An 18409-nucleotide genomic window follows, 5' to 3' on the forward strand; every position below is an offset into this window, starting at 1 on the left:
GAGCCCAACGAGTTGGGTCTCAGCTTCTATAGGAAAGGTGCAGAGTTAAGAACCCAACGAACTGGAGTTGGGTCTCAGCTTCTATAGGAAAGGTACAGAGTTAAGAGCCCAACGAACTGGAGTTGGGTCTCAGCTTCTATAGGAAAGGTACAGAGTTAAGAGCCCAACGAACTAGAGTTGGGTCTCAGCTTCTATAGCTTCTATAGGAAAGGTGCATTCGGAATTTTGGATGAAATGCGTGCCCAAATTAAACTGCCTGCATCTCGGGTCCAGAATATATGATATGCATATAACTGGTAGATTTGGATAGAAAACACTCTAAAGTTTCCAAAACTGTTAGAATAGTGTCTGTGAGTATAACAGAACTGATTTGGCAGGCAAAAACCTGCGAAAAATCCAATCAGGAAGTAGTTTTTGGGGGGGTTTTGTAGTTTTCTATTCAATGCCAATACAGTATCCATTGACTTATGACTCAAAATGCAGTTTCTATGCCTTCCACTAGATGTCAACAGTCTTCAGAAAATGTTTCAGGCTTGTATTCTGAAAAATTAAGAAGTTTGAACAGTCTGAATGAGTGGACCCTGTCGTGTCACAGAGCTTTTTCCTGCGCAAGACCGAGAGAGTGCGTTTCTTGTTTACATTTTATATTGACGACGTTATTGTCCGGTTGAAATATTATTGATTATATATATATATATAGGCTAAAAACAACCTGAGGTCTGAATATAAACATCGTTTGACATGTTTCTATGAACTTTACGGATACAATTTGGGACATTTGACAATTTTTTTTGTCTTCCTGTTTTTACTGCGTTTTAGCCTGTGGATTACTGAAGAAAACACGCAAACAAAACGGAGGTTTTTGGGTATAAAGATACTTTATCGAACAAAAATAACATTTATTGAGAAAATATTGTCTGCTGATTGCAACCATATGTAGATCATCAAAGGTAAGGGATTAATTTTATCTCTATTTCTAAATTGTGTAACTGTTCTAGCTGGCTGGCTTCTGTTTGTAATGATTTGTTTAGTGGGCTATGTTCTCATAATCGTAATGTATGCTTTCGCCGTAAAGCATTTAAAAAATCTGACACCGTGGTTGGATTCACAAGCAGTTCATCTTTAAACCTATGTAAAATATGTTTTGTTTTCTGAATTTTTATGATGAGTATTTCTGTATATGAATTTGGAGCCCACCAGTTTCACTGGCTGTTGAAGAGGTGGGACGCTACCGTCTCACGTGCCCAAGAGAGGTTAAGAGCCCAACGAGTTGGGTCTCAGCTTCTATAGGAAAGGTGCAGAGTTAAGAACCCAATGAGTTGGGTCTCAGCTTCTATAGGAAAGTACAACCCCCATTTGGGTTGTAAGAGAAACATTTACGTGTTTACCTGATTTGTTTAAGCTGTCTTGCCAAAAGCCAATGAAATTGCAGGACGCCAAATTCAATCAACAGAAATATCATAATAAAATGTTCTTAAACATACAAGTATTAGACACTATTTTAACAATAACATTTTCATTAATCCAACCACAGTGCCCGATTTCAAAAAAAGCTTTTCGGCGAAAGCAGAACATATCATTATGTTAGGTCAGCAACTAGTCACAGAAAGCATACAGCGATTTCCCAACCAAAGAGAGGAGTCACAAAAAGCTGAAATATTGATAGAATGTATCACTAACCTTTGATATTCTTCATCAGATGACACTCCCGGGACAACATGTTACACAATACATGTATGTTTTGTTCGATCAAGTTCATATTTATATCCAAAAACCTCAGTTTACATTTGGCTTTGCCTCCAAAACATCCCGTGAATTTGCACAGAGCCACACCAAATCACAGAAATACTCATAATAAACATTGATAAAAGATACAAATGTTAATTTCAGATTTAAAGATATGCTTCTCCTTAACTTCTTTGGGCTGCAGGGGCAGTATTGAGTAACTTGGATGAAAGGTGCCCATTTCAAACGGCCTCGTACTCAATTCTTGCTCGTACAATATGCATATTATTATTACTATTGGATAGAAAACACTCTCAAGTTTCTAAAACCGTTTGAACTATATCTGTGAGTAAAACAGAACTAATTTTGCAGCAAACTTCCTGTCAGAAAGTGAAAAATCTGAAATTGAGGCTCTGTTCCAGGGCTTCCCTTTCAATTCGCTTGAAATGTATGACTAAACATGCACTTCATACGCCTTCCACTAGATGTCAATAGGCAGTGAGAGGTGAAATGGGGATTCTAGCTATATCTATGGTCAAAAGAGAGGTCTTGGAATGACAGGACCCCAATTTCCTTTGTTCAGGAAGACGCGGGAAGGACATCAGCTTTGGCTTCTGAAAAGCTTTCCTTATAGACGGCTAATATCTCCGGCTTTGATTTTATTTGATAAATGTGATAATATCATCGTAAAGTATGTTTTTTCAATATAGTTTTATCAGATTATTGAAATTTTTTCGGGAGTTTTGGCGTGTTCCGTTCTCTGCGTTTGTTCACGATGGACAGCTTCGCGCCACTTGGCAAGTTTTGCTTGCTAATTCGAGAGGGAAAAAGGACATTCTAAAACCAAACAACGATTGTTCTGGACAAAGGACCCCTTGTGCAAGATTCTGATGGAAGCTCAACAAAAGTAGGACCCATTTATGATGTTATTTCATATTTCTGTCGAAAATGTTTACTATTAGTTTCCGCCCAGATTTTGGGCGCTCTCTCGCTATAACGCAAGCTGCATGTCGTACTAAAGTTATTTTTAGAATTCTAACACAGCGATTGCATTAAGAACTAGTGTATCTATCATTTGCTGTACAACAAGAATTTTTTTGTAACGTTTATGATTAGTTATTTGGTCAGAATAGGTGAGTATCAGAAATATATCCGGAGATTCTGGAAAATAGTTGCTACATTTTCACAATGTATAACCACGGAATTCAGCTCTAAATATGCACATTTTCGAACAAACCATATATGAATTGTGTAATATGATGTTATAGGACTGTCATCTGATGAAGTTTATGAAGGTTAGGTGAAATAATTAATATCTTTTGCTGGTTTTGTCGCTATCGCTACTGTTGCCTTGAATCAATGCTGTTGTGTGGTTGGCTATTGTAGTAAGCTAATATAATGCTATATTTTGTTTTCGCTGTAAAACACTTAAAAAATCTGAAATATTGGCTGGATTCACAAGATGTTTGTCTTTCATTTGCTGTACACTATGTATTTTTCATAAATGTTTTATGATGAGTATTTAGGTATTTCACGTTGGTCTCTATAATTACTCTGGCTGCTTCGGTGCTATTTGTGATGGTAGCTGTGATGGTAGCTGCAATGTAAAACTATGATTTATACCTCAAATATGCACATTTTTCGAACAAAACATAGATTTATTGTTTAACTTCTCACGAGTCACCAACCCTGATCCGGTAGCACCCCCCACCCCCCCCCCCACTGAGTAGCATAGCTAGCATAGCGTCACAAGTAACTTGTAGCATCTAAATATCATTAAATCACAAGTCCAAGACACCAGATGAAAGATACAGGTCTTGTGAATAAAGCCACCATTTCAGATTTTTTTAATGTTTTACAGGGAAGACACAATATGTAAATCTATTAGCTAACCACGTTAGCAAAGGACACGATTTTTTTACTCCCAATAGTTTTTTCCTGCGTCAGTAGCTATCACTAATTCGACTAAATAAAAATATATATAGCCACTAACCAAGAAACAACTTCATAAGATGACAGTCTGATAACATATTTATGGTATAGCATAGTTTTTTTTTTGAAAAATTTGCATTTTTCAGGTATAAATCACAGTTCTACATTGCAGCTGCAATCTGAAATAGTGCTGACCCAGCCAGAACAATTACAGAGACCAACGTCATATAACGAATTACTCATCTTAAAACATTTCAGAAAAATACACAGCGTACAGATATTGAAAGCCCAACATCTGGTGAATCCAAACAATATTTCAGATTTATTAAATGTTTTATAACGAAAACAAAATGTAGCGCTAAATTAGCATAGCTATACCAGGCAGATTCGGCTAGGCGCCCACGGCCAGTTCACATGCACAACAGATATGATATAACATCGTAAATTGGGTCTTACTATGGCTGATCTTTCATCAGAATGTTGATCAAAGTGTCCTTTGTCAAGATGAGTCGTTGGTTCCGTTCAGAATTGTTCCTTTCCCACTCCATTTAGCACAGGTACTGGTCGAGTGGCACGGATCTCTCAAACGTAAATAAAATCAGACAACGGAACACCACAAAACTCCCGAAAAAATTCAAATAATCTGATTAAACTATATTGAAAAAACATACATTACGATGATCTGGTCACATGTATCAAACAAACTTTGAGACGGAGATAGTTTTCATCCATAATGGCCGCACAACAGAAGACAATCGCAGCTACAAGTCGCACGATTTAGAGAACCGGAAGTTGTCGGTCACGCCAAAGAATTAGCTCTCATTTCACGTCAGTCCCAGATAAACAAGATATTTTTCCTCTGACGTCCTCTTGACACCCAGAGGAAGGCCAATGAGGTGTGTTTCGGGTCATAGGGGGCACGACCATATATAGGCAGAGAGTTGAAGCTGGCATACACATCTTGCTTTTTTCTTCTTGGTCATGGAAAGTGCTGTCAAATGACTTCTGTATCACTCAGAGACAAAATTGAAACGGTTTTAGAAACTAGAGATTGTTTTCTTTCCAATGGTATTATTTATATGCATATAGTAAGAGCAATAATTGAATAAGAGGCAGTTTAATCTGTAGAGCAAATTATGCTAATGGGAAAATAGCACCCCCTGTATTCTCAAGAAGTTAACATGTTATAAGACTGTCATCTGATGAAGTTGTTTCTTGGTTAGTTTGGTTGGTTCTTGGTTAGTTTGGTTGGTTTTGTGCAAGCTACCTGTGCTGTGAAAGAAATGTCTGTCCTTTTTTGTATTTGGTGGTGAGCTAACATAATTATACGTGGTGTTTTCGCCGTAAAACATTTTAAAAATCGGACATGTTGACTGGATTCACAAGATGTTTATCTTTCATATGCTGTATTGGACTTGTTAATGTGTGAAAGTTAAATATTTCTCAAAAATATTTTTTGAATTTCGCGCTCTGCCTTTTCAGTGGAATGTGGGAGGAGTTCCGCTAGCGGAACCCCGGGGCTAGACAGGTTAACAGTGAAACAGGGTGTTTACATCAAACAGTTTGCAATGACTTCTCTCCCCATAGGAATATATTGCCTGCTCCCCTAAATTCAACCTGAAGCCTATGTGGGTTATGAATGTCTCATGAACCTGTCTTCGATGACAATTCATCAGGCCACTATGAGCTCTTCTTGTGTTGATTCTAAGCTTCCTGGAGCCACCGGAAGTGGTTAAATTCACCATAAAGGTGTTTTGATATAACCAACCTGCAGATTATGAAAACACTGCATTCAACCCTATGTAAATCAGTCCATTTTTTATGTAAAGACTGTAAAGGATTCTGTAAAAGCCTACCCCAATGAGGATATGTGTTTACTTTCAGCTTCCTGTGCCAACCGGAAGTTCCTTAAAACCTTTTGTCAATAGCTGGGCGCTATTTTCACTTTGTAAAAAATCGTGCCCAAATTAAACTGCCTCGTACTCAATTCTTGCTCGTACAATATGCATATTATTATTACTATTGGATAGAAAACCCTCTCTAGTTTCTAAAACCGTTTGAATTATATCTGTGAGTAAAACAGAACTCATTTTGCAGCAAACCTCCTGTCAGGAAGTGAAAAATCTGAAATCGAGGCTCTGTTCCAGGGCATTCCTATTAATTTGCCTGAAATCTATGGATCTACATGCACTGCATACGCTTTCCACTAGATGTCAACAGGCAGTGAGAGGTGGAATGGGGTGTCTAGCTTGATCTGAGGCCGAACAAGAGCTTTTGGAATGACGTGTCTGGAATTTTCATTGTCTTGGAAGGCGCAAGAAGGAACCCCAGATTGCGTTCTGAAAAGCTTTCGGTATAGACGTTAGATATTTCCGGCTCTGATTTTATTTGATATATGTGATAAAAACATCATAAAGTCGTTTTTTTAAACCGAGTTATATCAGTTTATTGAACGTTTATTGCGATTTTCTGAATTTTCTTTTCTCTGCGTCATGTGAAGTTGGGCACGTTTGCGCCACATGGCTAGCTATGTTTGCTAATTCGACAGGAGAAGAGGACATTCTAAAACCAAACAACGATTATTCTGGACAAAGGACTCCTTGTACAAGATTCTGATGGAAGCTCAGCAAAAGTAGGAACCATTTATGATGTTATTTCGTATTTCTGTTGAAAATGTTTAGTACTATTTTCCACCCTCATTGCAGGCGCTGTCTCGTTATAACGTAAGCTGTATGTCGTACTAAAGTTATTTTAAAAAATCTAACACAGCGGTTGCATTAACCTTTCACGAGCCTCTACCCCGGGTCCGGGATCACCCCCCACCCCCCCCACACACTAATTAGCATAGCTAGCATAGCTTCACAAGTAGATAGTAGCATCTAAATATCATTAAATCACAAGTCCAAGACACCAGATGAAAGATACAGATCTTGTGAATAAAGCCACCATTTCAGATTTTTAAAATGTTTTACAGGGAAGACAAAATATGTAAATCTATTAGCTAAACACGTTAGCAAAATACACCACTATTCTAACTCCATCAGTTTCTTACTCCTTCAGGTGCTATCACCAATTCGGCTCAACTAAGATATTGATATCCACTAACCAAGAAAAAACCTCTTCAGATGACAGTCTGATAACATATTCATGGTATAGGATAGTTTTTGTTAGAAAAAAGTGCATATTTCAGGTAGAAATCACAGTTTACAATTGCACCGACCATCGCAAATCGACTAGAATTACTAGATAGAGCAACGTGTATGACCAATTTACTCATCATAAAACATTTCATAAAAATAGACAAAGCATAGCAATGGAAAGACCCAGTTCTTGTGATTTCAGACCATATTTCAGATTTTCTAAGCGTTTTTCAGCGAAAACACAATAAATCGATAAGTTAGCATACCACATGTGCAAACGTTACCAGAGCATCGATTCCAGCCAAAGAGCGCTATAACGTAATCACCGCCAAAATATATTAATTTTTTCACTAACCTTCTCAGAATTCTTCCGATGACACTCCTGTAACATCATTTTACAATATACATATACAGTTTGTTCGAAAAGGTGCATATTTAGCCATACAAAACCGTGGTTACACAATAAAAATACTAGGAAATCAAGCCTCAATATGTCTGACGTCATCTATCAGAGTGATCTAGTTTAATTGAAAGCTAATCATATACTTGACTAAAAAATACAGGGTTTACAGGAATCGAAAGACAAATTAGTTCTTAATGCAACCGCTGATTTACATTTTTTTAATTATCCTTACTTTTCAATACAGGGTTCGCCAAGTGAAGCTATACCAAACAAAATGGCGAAATATGCGTTTAAAATATTTCGACAGAAACACGATTTATCATATTAAATATTGCTTACTTTGAGCTGTTCTTCCATCAGATTCTTGGGCAATGTATCCTTTCTATGTTATAAACGTCTTTTGGTCGATAGATGTCCTCTGTCCTTCGAAATGTCCACCACCAACGACCGACACCCCAAAACGTGTCCAAAGTTTCAGAGTGCACAACAAATAAATTCCTCAAAATCGCACTAAACGGATATAAATTGCTATAAAACGGTTCAAATTAACTACATTATGATGTTTTTAACAACTATAACGACTGAAAACATGACCGGAGAAATATTGCTGGTTAGACAACGATTTGGAACGAGGCAAGTCCGATGGCCTTCACGCTTCAGGCGCACGACGAGAAAGGGCGGTCTCTATACATTTTGGTCTTTTATAATGGCTGTGAATGTCCCATCGATTTCATTGAAAACGTGATGACGTACAGACACCCAGAGGAAGACGTAGGCAGTGTCGGTTTCTTCATAGCATTCACTGTCGCCTTATAAACAGACTCCAGATCAGAGGTAAAAATTTCTGAAATCTGAACCCTGTCATGAAAAGTGCTGTAGAAATTGTTCTGTACCACTCAGAGACAAAATTCCAACTTCTATAGAAACTAGAAGGTGTTTTCTATCCAATAATAACAATAATATGCATATTGTACGATCAAGAATTTAGCACGAGGCAGTTTAATTTGGAGACACAAATATGCTAATGCAGAACAGCACCCCCTATAGTTCCAAGAAGTTAAGAACTAGTGTATCTTTCATTTGCTGTACAACATGTATTTTTTAGTAAAGTTTATGATGAGTTATCTTCTTCAGGCTGCAAGCCCGACACCGGGCTTAATATGACAACAGCCACTGCAAGTGCAGGGCGCGAAATTCAAAATCTATTTTTGTAAAATATTTAACTTTCACACATTAACAAGTCCAATACAGCATTTGAAAGATAAACATCTTGTCAATCCAGCCAACATGTCCGATTTTTTAAATGTTTTACAGAGAAAACACCACATATATTTATGTTAGCTCACCACCAAATAAAAAAGAGGACAGACATTTTTCACAGCACAAGTAGGATGAAGTAGCATGCACAAGCCAACCTAACTAACCTAAAACCAACCTAAATAACCTAGAAAAAACTACCTCAGATGACAGTCCTATAACATGTTACACAATAAATCTATGTTTTGTTAAAAAAAAATGCATATTTTAGCTATAAATCAGTTTTACATTACTGCTACCATCTTAGCCACCATCATAGCTACAGTCAGAAATCGCACGGCAGTAGCCAGAGAAAACAGACACCAACGTCAACTACTAATTTCACATCAGAAAAGATTTCAGAGAAATATATGGTGGATAGCTAATGAAAGAGAAAGATCTTGTGAATACAGACAATATTTCAGATTCTTTAAATGTTTTACAGCGAAAACACCACATATATTCATGTTAGCTCACCACCAAATACAAAAAGAGAGACAGATATTTTTCACAGCACCGGTAGCATGCAGCTAGCATGCAGCTAGCATGCAAAGCCAACCTAACTAACCTAGAACTAACCTAAATAACCTAGAAAAAACTACCTCAGATGACAGTCCTATAACATGTTACACAATAAATCTATGTTTTGTTCGAAAAAGTTGAATATTTTAGCTATAAATCAGTTTTACATTACTGCTACCATCTTAGCCACCATCATAGCTACAGTCAGAAATCGCACGGCAGTAGCCAGAGAAAACAGACACCAACGTCAACTACTAATTTCACATCAGAAAAGATTTCAGAAAAATATATGGTGGATAGCTAATGAAAGAGAAAGATCTTGTGAATACAGACAATATTTCCGATTTCTGAAGTGTTTTACAGCGAAAACACAATATATCGTTATATTAGCTTACTACAATAGCTAACACACAGCAGCATTGATTCTAGTCAAACGCTAGCGATAGCACAGTTCGACAGATATATGAAAAAGCATCCCAAATTGGGTCCTTATCTTTGTTGATTTTCCATCAGAATGTTCTCCAAAGGGTCCTTTGTTCAGAACCGTGTTCATTTGGACCTAGAACGAACGATGTCCCTGTTGAATTAGCATGGCACACTGGCCATGCCGTGCTAACCTCTCCGTCTTGACAAAATTCTTGCGTCGCATCACGTCTAAAGTCCAGAATAAATTTCAATAATATAATTAAAGTATATTCAAAAAACATACTTTAGGATGATATTGTGACATGTATCAAAGAAAATCGAAGCTGGAGGTCATATTCACCTATAACGAGTGTTTTCCAGGAGCGCAGTCCAGTTCCTACTACGCGCCCAGAAAAAAAAATAAAGTGCGCACTTATCACTCAAAGAGGTTCTTTTCAGTCCCTGACAGAGATAATCAAGTCATTTTTTCTCTCACTTCCGCATGACAACCAGGGGAAGATGTGTGACGTGTTTCTACAGTCCTAAGTGCCAAGGCCTTTTATAGAGAGTATCTTGAAGAGAGACATAGCTTCTTGGAAATGTCACTTTTTACAGAAAATGGGCTGTAAAAAGAGTTATGTTTCACTTAGAGAAATAATTAAACCTGTTTTAGAAACTAGAAGGTGTTTTATATCCAAAGGTAATAATAATATGCATATTGAACGAGCAAGAATTGAGTACGAGGCCGTTTGAAATGGCCACCTCTTTCCACTGCTGATACTTACTGCTGATTTTTGAGCCATAAGAGGTTAGTTGATTAGATTAGATGACTGTCCAAGATTTCTCCGAACAATTTTGTGCATTTTGACTACGTATTCACATTGTAAAACCATGATTTGTACCACTAAATATGCACATTTTCAAACAAAACATATATGTATTGTGTAACATGATGTTATAGGACTGTCATCTGATGAAGTTTGTCAAGGTTAGTGAATAATTTTATATCTTTTGCTGTTTTTTTGCGATCGCTACCTTTGCGGTGAATGAATGCTGTTGTGTGTTTGGCTATTGTATAAGCTAATATAATGCTATATTGTGTTTTCGCTGTAAAACACTTAAAAAATCTGAAATATTGTCTGGATTCACAAGATGTGTATCTTTCATTTGGTGTCTTGGACTTGTGATTTCATGATATTTATATGCTAGTATTTACTTGTGGCGCTATGCTAGGCTATGCTAGTCAGCTTTTTTACTGATGAGGATGCTCCCGGATCCGGGATGGTGACTCGTGAGAAGTTAAATTGGGGTCATAGGGGTTGTTTTGAAGGGATAAAAAAGTCAGATCTTTCCAAATCTGCATACATGTGAATAGGCAACCCTCATGAACTGTAAATCAATCATTTCTCCCATCAGATTTACAAGAAAAGCTCACACACATAGCAAGGACAGAGTGATACAGTGTGGGGATTAGAGACACTTAGAGCCTGCAATAATTACCTTTGTTTGAACTGTCAAAGAACCGTCAGACCTAGAGCTCTGAAACGTTATAAACCTGTTCTAGAGCTCAAGTTGATAGTGCACGGCGAGTTATGTGGCTCTAGAAGGTTCTCAGACCGAGAAACAGCCTTGTACATTTGCAATAACTTCAATTCATTTTGACCATCACGAAAATGATGACATTTAGAAAAGTCCCAGAGTCGCAAGACTATGTGCATTGAAACCGCCTCGGCTCATAGAGACGGACCCTAACGTTTCTGTCCGATAGCTCATTCAAGGACCCCGTAGCAACGCCCTGAAAATGTGGATTTTCAGCACCAATTAAGGTCGCTGCTCGGGCTCCAAATTACCTATCGAGCCGAAACTTGGGTTTCGGGGTCGCCTCAGCTAGGCCTACACATAATGTCAGAAATGGAACCGCAGCTAGAATGTAACTATGTGTTTTATGTTTTTATTATGGTTTAAACAGAAGGTGCTGTGAATTTTGGGCCTGCTCTGAAATATGTGATAGTTGGCTTCTAAATGTGTTTGAAAAAGTGGGTGTGGTGTCAGTTTGTATCAGTTTGGTGTCAGAATGATATCTAATTGACTGATGGACGTTGACTTGCTGGCTGACTTTCGTCCATTTGCAATTTGTTTAAACAGTGATGAACCATCACCAAATTGACATTCTGAAATCAACACCAATGAGCGATGGAGAGGAACCAGAATCACTGCCAAGCTATCCCGAGTTCATCGACCCAGTCAATTTCACATTTCCTACAGGATTTTTGAGCATGTAAAATTTGTGATGGTAAATGCCCATCCAACAGGGGGTGCCACTGGTCATTTTGGACATTTTTCATAAAATCTGGAAAAACGACAGAGTCCCACTTCTCCCATGTCACCATCGAGCGATGGAGAGGAACCACTATCACTGCTTTGCCATCCCGAGTTAATCGGGCCAGTAAATTTAGCATTTCTCCAGTTTTTTTGAGCATGTCAATTTCGTGATGGTAAATGCCCATTGAAACATATTGCAAATGGACAGTACATTTGCAATAAGATTCAACATTGAAAAAACATTACCAAATGGACATGATGAAATCAACACAACGAGCGATGGACAGGAACCACTATCACTGCGCGGCCATCCCGAGTTCATTGGGCCAGTCAATTTTGCATTTCTGCAGGATTTTTGAGCATGTCAAATTCGTGATGGTACATGCCCATTGAAACATATTGCAAATGGACAACCGTGCGCCTGGTGATTGGAATGCGTTACCAGTAGCACATTTTTAAAATAGTTTTTAATGCCTTTAGGGGGAGGCAAGGGGTCTACGGTTGGGTTGGGAGCACTCCCCTCCCGTGCCAATCCAATAGGGGGTGCCCCTGGTCATTTTGGACTTTTTTCAAAAAATCGTTAAAAAACAACAGAGTCCCACTTCTCCCTCATCATACATGACAAATAGACCATCTAGGTTGATTCATGGCTTAACTTCTCACGAGTCACCATCCCGGATCCGGGAGCATCCTCATCAGTAAAAAAGCTGACTAGCATAGCCTAGCATAGCACCACAAGTAAATACTAGCATATAAATATCATGAAATCACAAGTCCAAGACACCAAATGAAAGACACACATCTTGTGAATCCAGCCATCATTTCCGATTTTTAAAATGTTTTACAGCGAAAACACAATATGTATTTCTATTAGCAAACCACAATAGCAAAAGACTCAACCGCATATTTTCACCATTTTTTACTGCATAGGTAGCTATCACAAATTCGACCAAATAAAGATATAATTAGTCACTAACCAAGAAACAACCATCAGATGACAGTCTTATAACATGTTATACCCGGTGTCCTGGCTAAATTCCCAATCTGGCCCTCAACCATCACGGTCACCTAATAATCCCCAGTTTACAATTGGCTCATTCATCCCCCTCCTCTCCCCTGTAACTATTCCCCAGGTCGTTGCTGCAAATGAGAATGTGTTCTCAGTCAACTTACCTGGTAAAATAACGGTAAAAAAAAAATAAAAAATAAAATAATACAATAAATCTATGTTTTGTTCGAAAACTTCCTAAGGCTTCCACTAGATGTCAACAGTCTTTAGAACCTTGTTTGATGCTTCTACTGTGAAGTGGGGGCGAATGAGAGGGGATTGAGTAAGGTCTGCCATGAGCTGACCATGCGCTGACCATGCGTTCATGTGAGAGTTAGCTTGAGTTCCATTGCATTTCTGAAGATAAAGGAATTCTCCGGTTGGAACATTATTGAAGATTTATGTTAAAAACATCCTAAAGATTGATTCTATACTTCGTTTGACATGTTTCTACAGACTGTAATATAACTTTTTGGACTTTTCGTCCGTACTTTCCGCAGGACTTGCACGCGCGTCGTGAGTTTAGATTGTGTACTGAACGCGCAAACAACAAGGAGGAATTTGGACATAAATGATGGACATTATCGAACAAAAATGATGGACTTTATCGAACAAAACAAAAAATTTTGTGGAACTGGGATTCCTGGGAGTGCATTCTGATGAAGATCATCAAAGGTAAGTGAATATTTATAATGCTAATTCTGACTTCTGTTGACTCCAACATGGCGGATATCTCTTTGGGTTGATTTGTTGTCTCAGAATAATGCATGGTGTGCTTTTTCCGTAAAGTTTATTTGAAATCTGACACCGCGGTTGCATTCAGGAGAAGTTGATCTAAAATTCCATACACGTGTATTTTCATCAACATTTTTGATGACTATTTCTGTAAGTTTATGTGGCTCTCTGCAAAATCACCGGATGTTTTGGAAGCAAAACATTACTGCACCTAACGTAACTGAGATTTTTGGATGTAAACATGAACTTACATGTATTGTGTAACATGAACATGAAGTCCTATGAGTGTCATCTGATGAAGATCATCAAAGGTTAGTGATTAATATTATCTTTATTTCTGATTTTTGTGACTCCTCTGTTTGGCTGGAAAAATTGCTTTTTTTCTATGACTTGGCTCTGACATAACATAATCGTTTGTGGTGCTTTCGCTGTAAAACCTATTTGAAATCGGACACTGTGGTGGGATTAACAAGAAGTGTATCTTTAAAATCCTGTGAAATAGTTGTATGTTTGAGGAATTTTAATTATGGGATTTCTGTTGTTTTGAATTTGGTGCCCTGCACTTTTACTGGCTGTTGTCATACCGATCCCGTTAATAGGATCGCAGCCATAAGATGTTAAGGGTTAATGCCACACGGTCAAGGTTGGGCTTGTACAGATCGGGAGGACCTTAGGAACATTCTTGAAGTTGAATTGTCCTTCTAACCCTAATGGTTCCATCGCTGTGCCACAAAAGCACCTGAAATTTAGGGACAGGCTTCTTTTTGGGCCTGATTGATTTACAGTTCCCGAGGGTTGCCTAATCACACATATGACATTTTGGAAAGATCAGACTTTTTTTAACCCTTTGAAACAGCCCTATGACCCCAATTTAAGGGACTTCCGGTTGGCACAGGAAGCTGAAAGTAAACACATATCCTCATTGAGGTAAGCTTTTACAGAATCCTGAGTTTAAAGTTGTTACGTTAAGAATTGACTGAATAACATAGGGTTGAATGCAGTGTTTTCACAATCTGCAGGTTGGGTACATCAAAAGACATTTAGGGTGAATTTAACCACTTCCGGTTGCTCCAGGAAGCTTAGATTCAACACAGGTAGAGCTCATAGTGGCCTGCTGAATTGTCATCGAAGACAGTTTGATATGGCATTCATAACCCACATAGGCTTCAGGTTGAATGTGGGGAGCAGGCAATGTATTCCTATGGTGAGAGATGTCATTGTATTCTGTGAGATTAAAAAACCCTGTTTTCACTGTTAAGGGATAATGATACACGTCAAGGTTATGCTTGTACAGATCGGGAGGACCTTAGGAACATTCCTATGGTTGAATTGTCCTTCTAACCCTAACGGTTCTGCCGCTGTGCCCCAAAAGCACCTGAAATTTAGGGACAGGCTTCATTTTGGGCCTACTTCTTTTCACAGTCGCTGCGCTCAGAGCGATCTACGGTCAAGCGGGGTGTCTTGTTGATATCGGCATGGCCTAAAGACCCTGGTGTTGCCATTTTTAGTGTTTATTTCACAATGTCAATGTCATTTTTCAAAATGAATTGAAGTTATTGCAAATGTACAAGGCTGTTTCTCAGTCTGAGAACCTTCTAGAGCCACATAACTCGCCGTAAACTATCGACTTGAGCTCTAGAACAGCTTTCTAAAGTTTCAGAGCTCTAGGTCTGACGGTTCTTTGATAGTTTGAACAAAGGTAACTATTGCAGGCTCTAAGTGTCTCTAAGCCCCATACTGTGTCACTCCGTCCTTGCTGTGTGTGTGAGCTTTTCTTGGAAATCTGATGGGAGAAATTATTGATTTACATTTCATGAGGGTTGCCTACTCACACGTATGATGTTTTGGAAAGATCAGACTTTTCTAACCCTTTGAAACAGCCCTATGACCTGTTAGGGTTGCGTCAATTCAATTTGGTATAAGGACAAGTATGACAATGAGTCACTAATTGTATGCTATGTACTTTTTATTAACTAAGTAATAAATGGCAAATGCAATTTCCGTATATACGGGTTCACTGTAACATCACGCAGGATGAAAACAGAGAAGACACTTGTTACTGACAAAGACATTATAATAAATACTCAGGACAGAGATAGTTCCCACTTCCGAGCCGGCCTGTCAGAGTAGAGACTGGGCGTGGTTTAGACTCACCCAGCCTATCGTTGATGTTGGCGCCTTAACCTTTCTAGAACCTCAACCCCGGATCCGGGATCACCCCCCACCCCCCCCCCACACTGATTAGCATCGCTAGCATAGCGTCACAATTAAATAGTAGCATCTAAATATCATTAAATCACAAGTCCAAGACACCTAATGAAAGATACAGATCCTGTGAATAAAGCCACCATTTCAGATTTTTATAATGTTTTACAGGGAAGACACAATATGTAAATCTATTAGCTAAACACGTTAGCAAAATACACAATTTCTTTGTCCACCATTTTTTCTCTCCACCAGTAGCTATCACCAATTCGGCTAAACTAAGATATTGATAGCCAATAACCAAGAAAAAACCTCATCAGATGACAGTCTGATAACATATTTATGGTATAGGATAGGTTTTGTTAGAGAAATGTGCATATTTCAGGTAGAAATCACAGTTTACAATTGCACCGACCATCACAACTCGACTAGAATTACTATAGAGAGCAACGTGTATGACCAATTTACTCATCATAAAACATTTCATAAAAATAGACAAAGCATAGCAATGGAAAGACACAGTTCTTGTGATTTCAGACAATATTTCAGATTTTCTAAGCGTTTTACAGCGAAAACACAATAAATCGATAAGTTAGCATACCACATGTGCAAACGTTAGTAGAGCATCGATTCAAGTCAAAGAGAACTATAACGTAATCATCGCCAAAATATATTAATTTTTTCACTAACCTTCTCAGAATTCTTCCGATGACACTCCTGTAACATCATTTTACAACATACATATAGAGTTTGTTCGAAAATGTGCATATTTAGCCATACAAAACCGTGGTTATACAATGAAAATAATAGCAAATCAAGGCTCAAAATGTCGGACGTCATCTTTCAGAGTGATCTAGTTTAATCGAAAGCTAATCATATACTTGACTAAAAAATACAGGGTTGACAGGAATCGAAAGACAAATTAGTTCTTAATGCAATAGCTGATTTACATTTTTTAAATTATCCTTACTTTTCAATACAGGTTGCGCCAAGCGAAGCTATACGAAACAAAATGGCGACATAAGCGTTTAACATTTTTCGACAGAAACACGATTTATCATCATAAATTGTTCTTACTATGAGCTGTTCTTCCATCAGAATCTTGGGCAAAGAATCCTTTCTTGGGTCTAATCGTCTTTTGGTCGAAAGCTGTCCTCTTGCCATGTGGAAATGCCCACTGCGTTCGGCATGAACTGGAAACGTGCCCAGCTGTTCAAAGTGCCTCAGAAATAAATGGGTCAAAATCGCACTAAACGGATATAAATTGCTATAAAACGGTTTAAATTAACTACCTTATGATGTTTTTAACACCTCTAACGAGTAAAAACATGACCAGAGAAATATTACTGGCTAAACAAACGCTTGGAAGGAGGCGAGTCCGACGTCCTCCGTGCGCAAGACGCAGGCAGCAAAGGGATGCTACTTCCGGTATTTGCTCTTTTATGCAGCCCCTGATTGCGCAATTGACTCCATTCAAAGCGTCATCACGTACTGACATCCAGGGGAAGACGTAAGACGTGTCTGTTTCTCGATAGCATTTACAGGGACCTTTAAACTGACTCCAGATCAGGGGCCAGGATGTCTGAAATCTGACTCCCTATCATGAAAAGTGAGTTCTGTACCACTCAGAGACAAAATTGCAACGGCTATAGAAACTAGAGAGTGTTTTCTATCCAATAATAACAATAATATGCATATTGTACGAGCAAGAATTTATTAGGAAGCCGTTTAATCTGTTGAGCAAATTATGCTAATGCGAAACAGCACCCCCTATAGTGGCAAGCCAGTCCTGGCCCCTTAGCGCATGTGATGTCCCGACGCTGTTGCTGTGTAGATTACTTCACCCCAAAGACTGAGGTCAGACAGCTCTGTAATATTGTCTGAGATATCTGCACCTGTATACATTGTCCACTGTTCTCGCTCAAGGCTAACTACAGCTTCCCAGCTTCTTATCTGAGCTAACTGTTACTTCCAGCACACACACACAGGCACCCAGGCGCCCAGGCCAACAGTTAGCTAATATTCAATCACATTTAATACAGTTACTAATCACGTTTTTTATAGTATTCAATCACATGTAATACAGTTGCTAATATTCAATCACGTGTGTTATAGTATTACTCAGAACCTCACATATGTTCTTCGTGTGTATAGCTTATCTGTTATTGTCCATTGTACACCACAGTCAGCAGTCTCATGATTCACCCCCTCCTGTGTCTCTGTAAGATTAGCAAAGTTTTCGGTCACACAGTACAGCTTCACACTACTGATACATTTGTTGCTTCTCTCCTTTTAACACACACACATTTCAGGCTGATATTCATGGTTGGGCCCTGAGCACTGGTAAAAGTGAGAACAATGGAAAATGCAGGAGTCAGCAATTCAAACTTTAATGCATAAGAAGCCCTACTAGCTTATAGTCAGTTAAGCATGTCAAAAAACCTTATAAAACCCCACAGACCCCAATTTAAGGGACTTCCAGTTGGCACAGGAAGCTGAAAGTAAACACATATCCTCATTGAGGTAGGCTTTTACAGAATCCTGAGTTTAAAGTTGTTACGTTAAGAATTGACTGAATAACATTGGGTTGAATGCAGTGTTTTCACAATCTGCAGGTTGGGTATATCAAAAGACATTTAGTGGGAATTTAACCACTTCCGGTTGCTCCAGGAAGCT

This window comes from Salvelinus alpinus, chromosome 6 (genome assembly GCF_045679555.1).
Source record: "Salvelinus alpinus chromosome 6, SLU_Salpinus.1, whole genome shotgun sequence".
Taxonomy (NCBI): Eukaryota; Metazoa; Chordata; class Actinopteri; order Salmoniformes; family Salmonidae; genus Salvelinus; species Salvelinus alpinus.